Consider the following 13,381-nt stretch of genomic DNA (forward strand, 5'->3'; position numbering starts at 1 on the left):
TGGCAAAAAATTCTGCTTTTGTTTATTTCTTATTCTATATAGCGGATAATCTTGGTGTTACAGTTGATTTATTTAGTGGACACCTTTATACAAAGCGACACACAATTGAAAGCAGGATTTGCCAGTACCTACAGTAACGGGGTTAAGGGCCTTGCTCAAGGACCCAACAGCAAAATAACCACCAAACCTGGGATTTAACCTGGCAACCTTCACAGGCACCACATCCAAACCCACTGAACCTCACACCATAGCGCCCCCTTCAGTAACTAGACTGAAGCTCCTATCTTTAACAACTGAGAGCAAACCTACAATAAATTAAGTAGTGGGCAGCAGAGTAATTCGGGATTTGTTCTCGAACCGGAGATCTGCTTTCTCAGCTCACTACAGAGCTCTTATAACCGGCCACTTCAGCAGAGTCGTCCGAGATGCTGACCCCCGGCGTGGAACCGCCTGTTTGCTCTTGGCTGACATCTGCTTCCCCGGGAAGCAGCCACTCTCCTGTGGCCTTGCCTGGCATTGGAACTCTGCTCCCTATTCCAATTTTCCACATATTCGTAAAATTCTGAATGAACGAGGCTTCTGTCTTTACGCCGGTGGCCAAAAGCTCCGCCTTGCCGTGAGGCCGCACTAAATCAGGCCTCCGGCTGAGAGCTGAGCCAGGGGGCTGATTGGAAGCAGCTGGCTGCGGAGAGTCCAGGCCCCTCTTGAGCGAAAGCCTTCAGAGACGTGGCAGTTTGATCCTGGGCCTCCCTGGGCCTGTCCCAGCAGATCGGCTTCTTGTGTGGATGTTTTGTGCCGAGATCCTGTGCGGAGGGATCAGTAAATGAGGCATTTTATCAGTATAATTATCCCGACACAGCAATCTCACAAAGCAGCTTTCCCTACTGATTCGTGTATCACCCAGGTTTGCATTTCATATTGTGTGGAACCAAGACAACCGCTGGGTCATCCTACACAAATAATGGCTCCTACCCTCAAAGCTGACTCTGTCATTAAATCTCATGAGTACTCATGATTCTGTTAAACCTCCTAAACAAAGATACTGAGATATCATGTTCATCTTCCCAACAAGCTGAATTAGTGGCGGCATGTATAATTAACTCATTTCAGAACATAATATGACCTTGGTGCTTCGTGTACACAAGGGATGCAGGTAATTGTAAGTCATCCCTGCTTGAAAAATGAAGACGGGAAAGACAGAGGCGACATGCTTCAGTGGAGGGAATGATGTGTTTAGCAAAACAAAAAAAATTCGCCAAAATGTGTCTTAGAAGGCCGACCTATACAGTGGGGACCAGCGATGCTGGCTAATGACGTGACACGCTAAGAGATTGACAGAGAGATAGTGGCAAGACTTCAGTAAGGAAGTGAGTACCTTTCCATCCTTCCTGGAGGAGGTGGAAGGGAAACAGTAGATACTGGCATGCTGCATTATTGAAGCGGTCTGCGGAGCTGGGTACAGGGACCAGGAGCTGGGCCCAGGCATTTGTCACGCTGCAACACCCACGACTGCTCCGGAGAGCGACGGTTCATTCCGGAATGCAGGCGCCGCTCCGCCTCTGCTGCACCACCAGCTTATTTGCCTGTGTTACTCTGTAGCCTGGTTCCAGAGACACTTTAAAGTTTAGGACAATGAAGGTCGACCATAACATCGCTCAGGTGAGTCTCTCACGCTTCTGCTTGATTTGAAGACCCTTAGGAGGAGGTTGGGTGAGATTCTCAGAAGTTCCAGTTTGCATTCCTATGCCTTCATTTGCCTTTCAGACTGGTTTTTAACATCTTATTGGTCTTATCGACTAGCTTGGTTTTGTGTCTGACTGTATTGTTGCTGTTGCACTTCATGTTAATCATTTTGCATATTAACTAAAATATGAATATAAGGTAGAATAATAATTTATAACAGAAAACCGATGGATGGAATGTATACTAATGAAGGTACAGTATGTATAGTAAGCGAGGAAACTCAAAGGTTGCCCAGACTGCCTTTTTCATAGTCTGTCTTTACAAAGGCTGTGTTGTAATAATCATTTAAATCAGACACAATGGCATGTAAGGTATGTATTTATAGATAACGCCATTGTTTACTTGATGTCATATCATAACATCTGGGTTTTTCCACAGATGAATTTTGTATTGAAATTATTTTGCATTTAATTGTGCATTTATTCTGAAACTGCCAGACGTGATGAACACAAAGCCATGCAGATTGTCACCCCGTGTAATTTTTCCAGAACATTCCGGGCTTGGTCACAATGGCCTTTTATACAATAGCAGTTATTTATTTAGCAGAGACTTTTGTCGCATGCCTCTTTCATAGCTGTGCTGAAAGGCGACAGACGCAGCCTTATGCGCTTCTGCTTTGTTGCACTCCATATGTGACACAGGTCTCCCTCGGGCTCCCGAGTGCAGGGCCTGATGTAAATAACCTCAAAGCACCTGGGGAGGCGCAGGTGTCGGGTTCGAGTGGGACGGTGATCTTATACCGCGGGCAGATTTGATTACAGCCGACGGAGGTGATCATTGTCCACCGGCACCATGTCCTCCCGGCCTGTCCCCCATTGCGAAGGCAACTTTGGTTTTAACAAGACATCCAGGGAAGAATAGTCCCAGACGCCCCTATGTTTTATCATGGTCTTTACATACTGAACCAATCCCCCCCCCATCGTCACTGGAGCCAAGCACAACACGAGACTTGAAAGGTGATGAGGAACACTTGGTACCTCCTAATTTGTAAGATCTGTTCTTTGGTTTAGATTCTTGCATGTGTGGATTGGTGGGCATCAGCTGTTGGTGATGATTTTTGCTATTCATTGCAGTTCTGTGATTCATTTCACTTTCTCTGTATAGCTTAGACAAGAGCTTCCAGACAGGACATTGGGGTTCCACCTGTCCCTCATCCATGAGCTCCAGGAGGAACCAGAGCTTAAGGAGCCCAGGTGAGGCTCAGGTGACCATCTCACCACACTTCCTCAGAACTGGTGTCACCCTTTGACGTTGGGCCTTCATGCTGACACACGGGTCCTTCGCACAGATCAGGAACAGGAACGCTCATGATGCGATGGGTCAGACGCGCATGGGCTGCCTTAAGAAGCTCGCAGTATGTGCTAGCACTACAGGTTTAGCTGTCGGCTTGCTGGCCATTGCTGATGGACCTGGAGGTGATCTCCTGATGGGGCTGATGGGAACAGCTTCTGAACATGGACAGAGTACATTATGTGGATCAGAAGATATTCAGCTGCTTTCCAAAGTGCAATATTCACCCAGAGATGACATCACCCTCCCACGGTATCATCTCTATGTCAGCACCATCTTCGGCTTAAATAGGTTGCCATAAAAAGCACATTTCAAAAGAATAACTTCAGTACATTTTGTCTTGGGTATATCTGAGGCAAGTAATTGTGGGGTTTACTGTTCTGTTATCAGCTCCTCTTGTAAATTACAGAGTTCATCTCTTAAATGACAATATTAAAAACTCACGGAGTTCATACCCGGAGGTCTCATTAGGACACCAGCATAAACCTCATATTACAGCAGCATTATTATGCTGAAGGTCATCGTCAGTTTGGATTTTGCTCTACAGAGAAGCATTTCAGTTCAGTTTAGCGCGGTAAGAGCCTGGTTATTTGATGACAGACATGTACCCAGGCATCTAACAGCACCAGTCCACTATGCAAGCCCTGGAAATTTGTCAACGTCAGCAATTTGGGTATCCGCTTCCGGAAGGAAACATCAGCCCTACGCAACATGTCTGCAGTGCAGGGGCCTTCATGATCTGAGTAATGTCAGATGAGGTAGCGCTCTGCTCAGACCAGCTCTGAAACACCAATCGTCCAGACAGACAGGTAGCCTGTGCCACTTCCAGGAAGGAACCTGAGCCCTTAGCCAGTGCCAGAAAGCAAGTCCTATCATCTATCTATCTATCTATCTATCTATCTATCTATCTATCTATCTATCTATCTATCTATCTATCTATCTATCTATCTATCTATCTATCTATCTATCTATCTATCTAATCTATCTATCTATCTATCTATCTAATCTATCTATCTATCTATCTATCTATCTAATCTATCTATCTATCTATCTATCTAATCTATCTATCTATCTATCTATCTATCTATCTATCTATCTATCTATCTATCTATCTATCTATCTATCTATCTATCTATCTATCTATCTATCTAATCTATCTATCTATCTATCTATCTATCTATCTAATCTATCTATCTATCTATCTATCTATCATCTATCTATCTATCTATCTAATCTATCTATCTATCTATCTATCTAATCTATCTATCTATCTATCTATCTAATCTATCTATCTATCTATCTATCTAATCTATCTATCTATCTATCTAATCTATCTATCTATCTATCTATCTATCTATCTATCTATCTATCTATCTATCTATCTATCTATCTATCTAATCTATCTATCTATCTATCTATCTATCTAATCTATCTATCTATCTATCTATCTATCTAATCTATCTATCTATCTATCTATCTATCTATCTATCTATCTATCATCTATCTATCTATCTATCTATCTATCTATCTAATCTATCTAATCTATCTATCTATCTATCTATCTAATCTATCTATCTATCTATCTATCTATCTAATCTATCTATCTATCTATCTATCTATCTATCTATATATCTATCATCTATCTATCTATCATCTATCTATCTATCTATCTATCTATCTATCTATCATCTATCTATCTATCATCTATCTATCTATCTATCTATCTATCTATCTATCTATCTATCTAATCTATCTATCTATCTATCTATCTATCTATCATCTATCTATCTATCATCTATCTATCTATCTATCTATCTATCTATCTATCTATCTATCTAATCTATCTATCTATCTATCTATCTATCTATCTATCTATCTATCTATCTATCTATCTATCTATCTATCTAATCTTCATTCGAAATCCAGCTGTTACACCTTGATTTACAGGTATCTGCACCAGTGGCCTGTACTACGGGGTTACTGGCTTATCGGGGTAACTTGTCGGATTTAAGGTAGTCTGGCCAAAATGTAAGTGAACGAATATGAAGTCCATTTACAGTTTTTCTCAGTCGCTTTGGTGCTTTTCTCACATCAGAATGAAAAGTCTCAAAACCATTAGTGCAACCTCCACAACATTTAGTCATTTGTGCACATCATAGTAGCAATTTCTCCTTCCTCTGAACAAATTGCAAATGCCCTTGGACATGTATCAGTTGCTTTCATACAATTCTCTGCCGTTTTATAACATTATCATTTGCTTATGTCATGTCAGTCAAAATGAACTATACTTTTGGATGCTGAATAGTCGTTCCCAATAAAACTAATAGTCTTCATTTCATTGCTTGAGTCATTACATACAAAATTGTTGAATTAGTTATCAAATTCTGTCAAGCAAATTTTATACCTTTCTTTATTATTTTTTCCTGGAAATGTCTCCTAAATTGAACAATTTCTGTCAGGTGAACTTCAGCTTATTACAATATTAGTTGTAACCAATGACAAGCCACTTGTTCACAGTCACTCATGGATCAATCCCATGAACCCTCAATTGGCAAGCATATATGAACCGAGCAGGAGATAGTGTGTACCATTTCTACAATTCTATGACACAGAAATGGAAGGTCAGCATCGTGGGAGAGGGGTGAGGATGCGGGGGGGACAAAACAGGGGAAGAGGGAGAAGACGCCAAATACATAGGCAGGTTCCTAATGAAATTAGGGCAACACTTGTTGACCATGTTGTCAATCACGGCCTCACAATGGATGAGGCTGGTCGGAGGGTGCAACCAAATGTTGGAAGAACCACTGTAAATTCAATCATTCAAACATTTCGTAGGGAGAACAGGTATGTATAGTATTGGACAGTAATCCAACATCTCATAATATCTCATGTTTAGTGTACATTACTGTAATTTTACTGTAATCTGCACCACAAAGGATTGAAACACAACCTCGCAGAGGTGGAAGAGGGCCCCTTTTTACCCTGGAGCAAGAGGAAGCCATTTGTGCAATGGTGATTGCAAACAATGCAATAAAGTTGAAAGAAATTCAAAGTGCTGTCATAGAGGATAACGGTGTATTTGGCAATACTGGATCTGTGTCAATTGCAACAATTGACAGAGTGCTCAAGAGAAATGAAATGCGCATGAAACAATTGTACAAAGTGCCATTTGAACGGAACAGTGAAAGAGTGAAGGAGATCCGTCACCAGTATGTACAGGTAAAACATGTCTTCTATGTATACTCTAATGTTCAGCGCTGTAAACTGTTTTACTTTGTGTAGTTCCATGCAGTAGACTAGCAATTCTGTATATATATTCACAGAACATACAAAATGCATTATGTTACACAGGAAAAGTTGTTACATTTCTCTCTCTCTCTCTCTCTCTCTCTCTCTCTCTAAAGCGTGTACTGGAGCTGGAAGCCAGGGAACTACTGCACACACTCATATACGTTGATGAGGCGGGTTTCAATCTGGCCAAAGGCAGAAGGCGTGGAAGAAATCGCATTGGACAGAGAGCAACCACTGATGTCCCAGGCCGGCGCGGAGGGAATGTTACAATGTGTGCAGCCATGTCAGACAATGGCATCTTCACCCATATTCCCCTTCTTGGTCCATACAATACACAACATCTCCTGACCTCTTTAGACACTCTTTACAGGGACATAGTCCCTGAGAATGAGAGGGGTGGAGGCCAACTCAACAAGTATGTTGTTGTGTGGGATAATGTCCGTTTTCACCACTCACATCTGGTCAGACAGTGGTTTGCAGCACATGACAGAATGCTGGTTGAATATCTCCCTCCCTACTCGCCATTCCTTAATCCGATAGAGGAGTTTTTCTCTGCCTGGAGGTGGAAGGTTTTTGACCGGCTTTTTGACCGGCATTCACATGCGCAAATGGCTCTGCTAGCAGCTAAGGATGCAGCATGTGACGACATCACAGCAGAGTCATGCAGAGGGTGGATTCGCCACTCCAGGAGATACTTTCCTCGCTGCATTGCAAGGGACGACATCCGCTGTGATGTAGATGAAAATATGTGGCCAGACAGATAGGAACGTCTGGATGTGCCAGAATGATTTAGAATTACAATGATTGCTGATGATTGTAGAATTACAAACAGCCTACACAATAAAAATGTGAAACATACGTATTCAGTGTCTTGTACTCACTCACTTCCCTAACTACAGGAATGTCAAACTTTACTGTAGATTTTACTGTAAATGGCTGTACAAAAAGTGTATAGTGCTGTCTTGAGCATTTTCAGGTAGTCTCACCGAGTCCTGACCTTTTTTTCCATTGGAAAACTGAATACTGTAAACTGTCATAATGAAAACATGACAAAGCCATTTGACTATCTTGTTCATAAAGATGGTGTCAAGACTTCTCATTTTGATGACACTGGCAGTTTCATTGACATGAATACTTGCTTTTGAGGAATGGATTATCGATTTTGAGCAAGTGACCTGCTTTTGCAGGTTATCCACTAGGTTTTGCAGTCTGCACTAATTGTTTTGAGAAATACACTAACTGCTGTGCAAATGTTAATAGTGATGTGAGAAAAGCACCAAAGCGACTGAGAAAAACTGTAAACTGTGGTACCTCAAATTCGACAAATTACCCCGATAAGCCAGTAACCCCGCTTTTTAGTACAGGTCACTGGTCTTTGTTTTGCTTTTCTTTGTTTAACTTTATTAATATTTATTGAATGTTATCCAACCGTCTATTTTCTGTACCCACTTGGGCTATGCAGGGTCGCCTATCCCAGAATCTACTGGCACAAGGCAGGGAATAACCAAGGATGGGATGCCAACCCATCACAGTCTGAATGTTATATCTGCTAACACGTTTGCTTCTGCTGCACAGTGCATGCAGAAGACTTTACTCAATCAAAAACTAAAAATAAGGACCAAGCTGGCATATCGCCATGTCTGGACCGTTCTGGATGGATTCACTTGCATGTCGAGCTGCATGGAGATCCAAGCAGTGAAAAACCCCTAAGCATTCTCTGTCACAGGCGCTGCCTATTCCCACCCATCAACCCCCCCCGGGACCAGGCGAAGGAGAAAGGGATGCGAGCCCAGCTCCCCGTCGGTGAGGAGCATAGCCACCAGGAAGAGACGTGCTTGTTAGCCGAGGTGACAGAGCCGCCTTCCTGAGCTGTTTCGTTTCACGTGACGTGGAGCGTGAAAACTGATTCTCGGCTTGACAGGGACTTCCTGTCCATGCTGAGGGCAGCCAAAGTCCGACCTGACTGACGCTCTCCTCCTAAATGTCCAAATACCTGTCCTTTGCTTTGGCCCTTGTTTCAGTGCAGCAGTATGAGATCATCGGAAATGCCACCAAGAATCTGCCCACCAAACTATACTATTCTATAATGAATATATAATTAATCATCTTTGGCATCAAAACACAGTATGGCCAGAGCAAGCTGGCTACAACCATTTTTATATTACTTTGAGCTCAATTTCATATTTATGTACACATGTTGAATCAATTTAAGTACAAACAGACAAGAGCATGAACATTAGATACAAACTGACAAAAGTATAAACAAACAGAAACAAGTACAAACAAACAGATAAGAGCATGAAGGGTAGATACAAACAGATGAAAGTACAAACGAACAGACAAAAGTACAAACAAACAGACAAGAGCATGAACAGTAGATAGGAATAAACAAAAGTTCAAAAGAACATACCAAAGCCTGAACAGTCTATACTGGTTGATATTGGTTGATACAAACAGCAGTAGATATTGGTATACTTTGTCTTTGATGCCATGATGACCAGGAGCCACCAGCCCTGGGGCTGTCACCTCACACTATCCAGGGGCCCGCAGCTGACCCGTCTGCTCCATTTGTGCAGCTGCTGCGCATTGAACAAGAGCTGCAGGAGAGGCTGCGCAGGGAGAAGGAGCGCCAGGAAGTGCTGGAGCTGGTGTGTCAGGAGGAGAACCGGCGGAAATGGAGAAGCCTGTGCTACGTGGGCCTCAACCAGCGCATCAACAAGTATGTAGGCTGGGGACACAAGGCCTTAGGGGCCACGTCACGCAAACGCCGTGCGGGTTGGACTCTAATGTGCTCTTAATGTGTGGACCCTGATTTTCAGTGAATTATCCGCTTTCTGTCTGATCTGGTCATGTCTTTCTGTCTCTGTAGGCCATGGGTGTTCAGCTTCTATAAAACTATTCCCATGCACATATACTGTCAGCCAATCCAGTCGAACGCAAATGCACGCAGAAAGAAGAAGAAGACGTCCAGTGGATGATAGACGGGGCAGAGCTTGGATTGGGCAGAAGATGGGGGATGAGGCCAAAGGTGTTGCTGGCTGAGCCTTCTGCTCTCATCTGTGATGCTGGAACGGGAGGCCAAAAATATGCTCATTAAGAACAAAATGTTCCTTCATACAACATTGCTGTACAAGCCCTAACAATAGCACTGGCTGATTCTCAGAAACATGAAAATAATCACATTTTTTTGTGGGGGAAGTTCATTGTGCTTAGGAAAATGGAAATGGTCGGCTTTTTACTAGTGCCCCTAAACACTTCAGCGAATGCAGAGCCTCTGGAAACAGAAACACTAAGAAGTGAAGAGCACAATATACCAATGGAATAGTGTATCAGCAAATGCTAAGGCTGTTCATCATTATACTTGTTGGACACAATGAGGTGATGTTATCAATGTGACCCAGTGATCAGTTGTTTTATATTTTAGCAAAAATAATTACAGTTTTAGAGATTGAGAGTGAATTAATTTGTTCTAGTTTTTTATTGTTGTTCAGCAGAAAGTTCACGCATAACATCAGAATCAGAATTTAGTTTAATGCCATGCAGGTTGAGTGTACAGGGTATTTTCTTTGGTAGGGTGGTGCTCTGTACAAAACAACACTGAATGCAATGAGTGATAAAGCAATTCGTACAAAGAAATAAACAGGATCAGAAACAATGCATAAGCTATACAATATTCTATTGGAAGGCTGGGTGCAGGGACTGTATACTCTGTATGCATGTTATACCATAAGATGATATTTCTGTGAATGTGTATGTGGACCCTGTGTAGAGGCTGCATTTCTCAGGTCACTCCCAGTTTTTCAGGAGCAAGCTGGGCCCGGTGGCTCTGGTTCTGGGTAGAGCCAGAGCGCCACCCCTGGAAGCAGACAGACGGGTGAATGGCAGCCATTTCACATAAAACACGGGCAAAAAAGTTCTGAGGATCCAAATATGAATTAATAAACAATAATACATCTTCTATAACCATGAGCTCATTAAGGTTTCTTGACTTAATGAGATAATTTATTAGGCTGTAGAGCTCACAGGGTGACTCTGCAGGTACCACGGACTGCCTGATGCCCCCCCGGGGGGGGGGGGGGGGGTGAGTACTCCAGTATCCCCTGCAGTCCACAGATATGCAGTGCCCGTAAAAGGAGGTAATGATCACATTCATATTTCTGTGCAAAGGGTTCCATACAACATGTGTCCATCCAAAAGGATAACTCAGCAGGATTTTATTCATCTTTAAATTGCTTCCTTATCCAGTCAATGTGCAAACTACTTTGGAGATCTTCTATGCAGGGCTGCCAACTTTGCTCAGCTGGCCGGTGTGAAGTTCTCAATCTGTGACGAGTCTGCACACACATGCACACGCATTTACATGTATGTAACAGTTTCATTACCTTGTAAATAGTCTGTAGGGTTTGGAAACTACCCCAATACTTTTGAGGTAGCCAATTTTAGGTTTATAATGGAATAATATAGATTCACCGTGTGATTACGTGAGCATGAGAGTTGATTACGTGAGCATGAGAGTCTGAAAGCGTGAGTACAACACCAGATGCATGAGAGTTGGGAACACTGTCTGTAACATATTCACCCAGGATGTCCACAGGACATATCATGTAAAATGATTTCCTGTACATTACAATTGCATTTATATTACCTATGTTACTATAGGTGGTTTACTTGTAAAAGTAAACCACGGTGAAATATTGCAGCAAGTTATGAAAATTCTTACCACGCTGACTCCCCACCTTTAGCCACCTCTGCTAGAATGTGAGGTATGTCCAATACAGGGAAGTGACTGTATAGGTTTGTGCTCTTTCCGTGGTATTTCTAGCTAAGCTCTACGTAGTCGCTTCTTGTTTGCTTATGGTAATTTCTCAAAATTCTGTTTAAACAGGAAAGGACTTATAGTACTGGGATTTAATACATAAAATAAGGGTGATCAACAGTGATGTGGTTTTAACTGCCAAGCAGGGGATCTGAACTAGCACTCTTCTGAATTCAAGCACAGGGGCCAATTCCATTGATTCACACACTGCACACTTAAGAGAAACACTAAAGTTGGGTAAATGGTTTACCGAGCATTTTTGTAATTAAACTGTTCCGTTCTCTTATTAAAGCAGGGGAATAAATTTTAATTTAGTTATATTGTGTTCAGGATAAAAGAGCATTTGTGATAATTTGTGTTATTTCACTTGCATTGTTATTGTGATGGGAACCTTTAAAGTCACTGCACAGGCTGGGATCCCATGATTAACTGAATGACTTGCTAATCATTAAGATTCCAGGCCGTTTTCAGAATAATCGTATTTCTATTTGGGAGAATTCTGACTATCGGTAGCGTCGCTATTAGCACCTACAAAATGGCAGCTACATTTAGAAGCAAGGCGAAGTGCCGTCAGAGTCTGCCCTCGGGCCAACAGAAGGTGATCAATTATTTATGCGTCATGTGGATGCATGACAGCTCTTTAATTCAGTCTGCGGAATAGCAGACGACAAGGGGGTAAACATTCATCTGCACTTCACTTTGGAGGGTGACTGATGTGAGGTGTAATTACAGGAGAGCTCAGTATCCTTAATCAGATGTTTGTCCTCAGCTCCTGTTCACGTCATCCATAGCTTACATTCAGTTCCTCACTGTATTTTCCTCAATTTGAGTACAAATACATCTACATATTATCCATCCATCCATCTTCCAAGCACTTATCCTGGGTAGGGTAACAGGAGGGCTCGAAACCTGTCGCAGGCAGCAATGAGCAAAAGGTCAAGCCACAATAAGCAATTAGCCTAACTATTCACCACTGGGCTGCAGGAGAAAACCTGAGAATCCAGAGTAATCCCATATGAGACAAGGGGAGAACCTACAAACTCAACATCCAATCCCTCAACCCTGGCAGTGAGAGGCAACAGTGTTACCCAATGAACCGTTGTGTCAGCCAGCTACACATTCTATTCATAAGTAAAATGGAACCTAAGAGACCTTATGCTTGCAGATGCAAAATCAGCATCTGACAAACCTCTGGATGAGCCAGCAGTCCGTGGGACAGGAAGCATCTTGCATCTGCGCTGCTCAGTGGTGGAGATACTGGCGACAAATAATTCATCAGATTTTTCTGTGGTAGTACAAAGTATATTGGACCTTTATTATGGCATTAAGATGAAGCTTTTTAAGGGCTGTGATACTGTTGATATGAAAAGACCATGCAGTTTCACAATCAAATAAATCCTGTCCGATGCTGGAAGAATGTGTGATGTCTTGTCAAAAAAATTATGAAAATGTAGTAAAGGAAGTATGTGTTCTTATTTGTGAAATTGTGCCCACCTCATTGTCCTTAGGGAGGTCAGTCCTGCACTGTGTGTCTTTCAAGCCTGAAGCCAAAGCTGAAGTGGGTATACTGAGTTTTTTTGTTCTGTGGTTGTTCTGTGACTTTTGGTTATTCTTGAGTTCATGTTTGTCAAATGAGGAAATATATAAACGATTTTCTTATAGTATTACTACAATATTGTAGTTGTTTATTGTATTTTGTAGTATTTATTGCACCATTGATTGTATTTATGCCATTCGTATCTTTATAAACACTTTAAAGAACCAGCAGCCTCACACACACCTTGCTACCTGCATCTGCGACCGTCCATCTCCGCATTTTCGGTCTCAAAATACGCAGATACGTTCGCGGCAGCTTTAAGAAACATTTATTTATATGCCACTGAATATATATAACGCATTACAGTATCGATTCACATGGGAGTTAAGCCTCGATAAATGACAGGACGGACAGCCATATGTCAACATCCACCATTAATACGGGGTAAGCTGGCTAGTTGTACGAAGACCTGATCTACCTGCATATGGACGACAAATTACCTGATTAATTCATATATGTGATTCGTGTATATATAACGACTCCGCAATCATATTGATTACGTCGCTACGTTAAAAAATTATGATCGATATATCTAGCTACCGTACTAGAAACAGCACGGACGCTGACCAATTATGTGGCTACCAACAGGCTGTTTTTCGTTTAAATTATATAAAAACGATACTTATGTGGCAGTATGTCCATGA

This window comes from Paramormyrops kingsleyae, chromosome 3, assembly GCF_048594095.1.
Source record: "Paramormyrops kingsleyae isolate MSU_618 chromosome 3, PKINGS_0.4, whole genome shotgun sequence".
Taxonomy (NCBI): domain Eukaryota; kingdom Metazoa; phylum Chordata; class Actinopteri; order Osteoglossiformes; family Mormyridae; genus Paramormyrops; species Paramormyrops kingsleyae.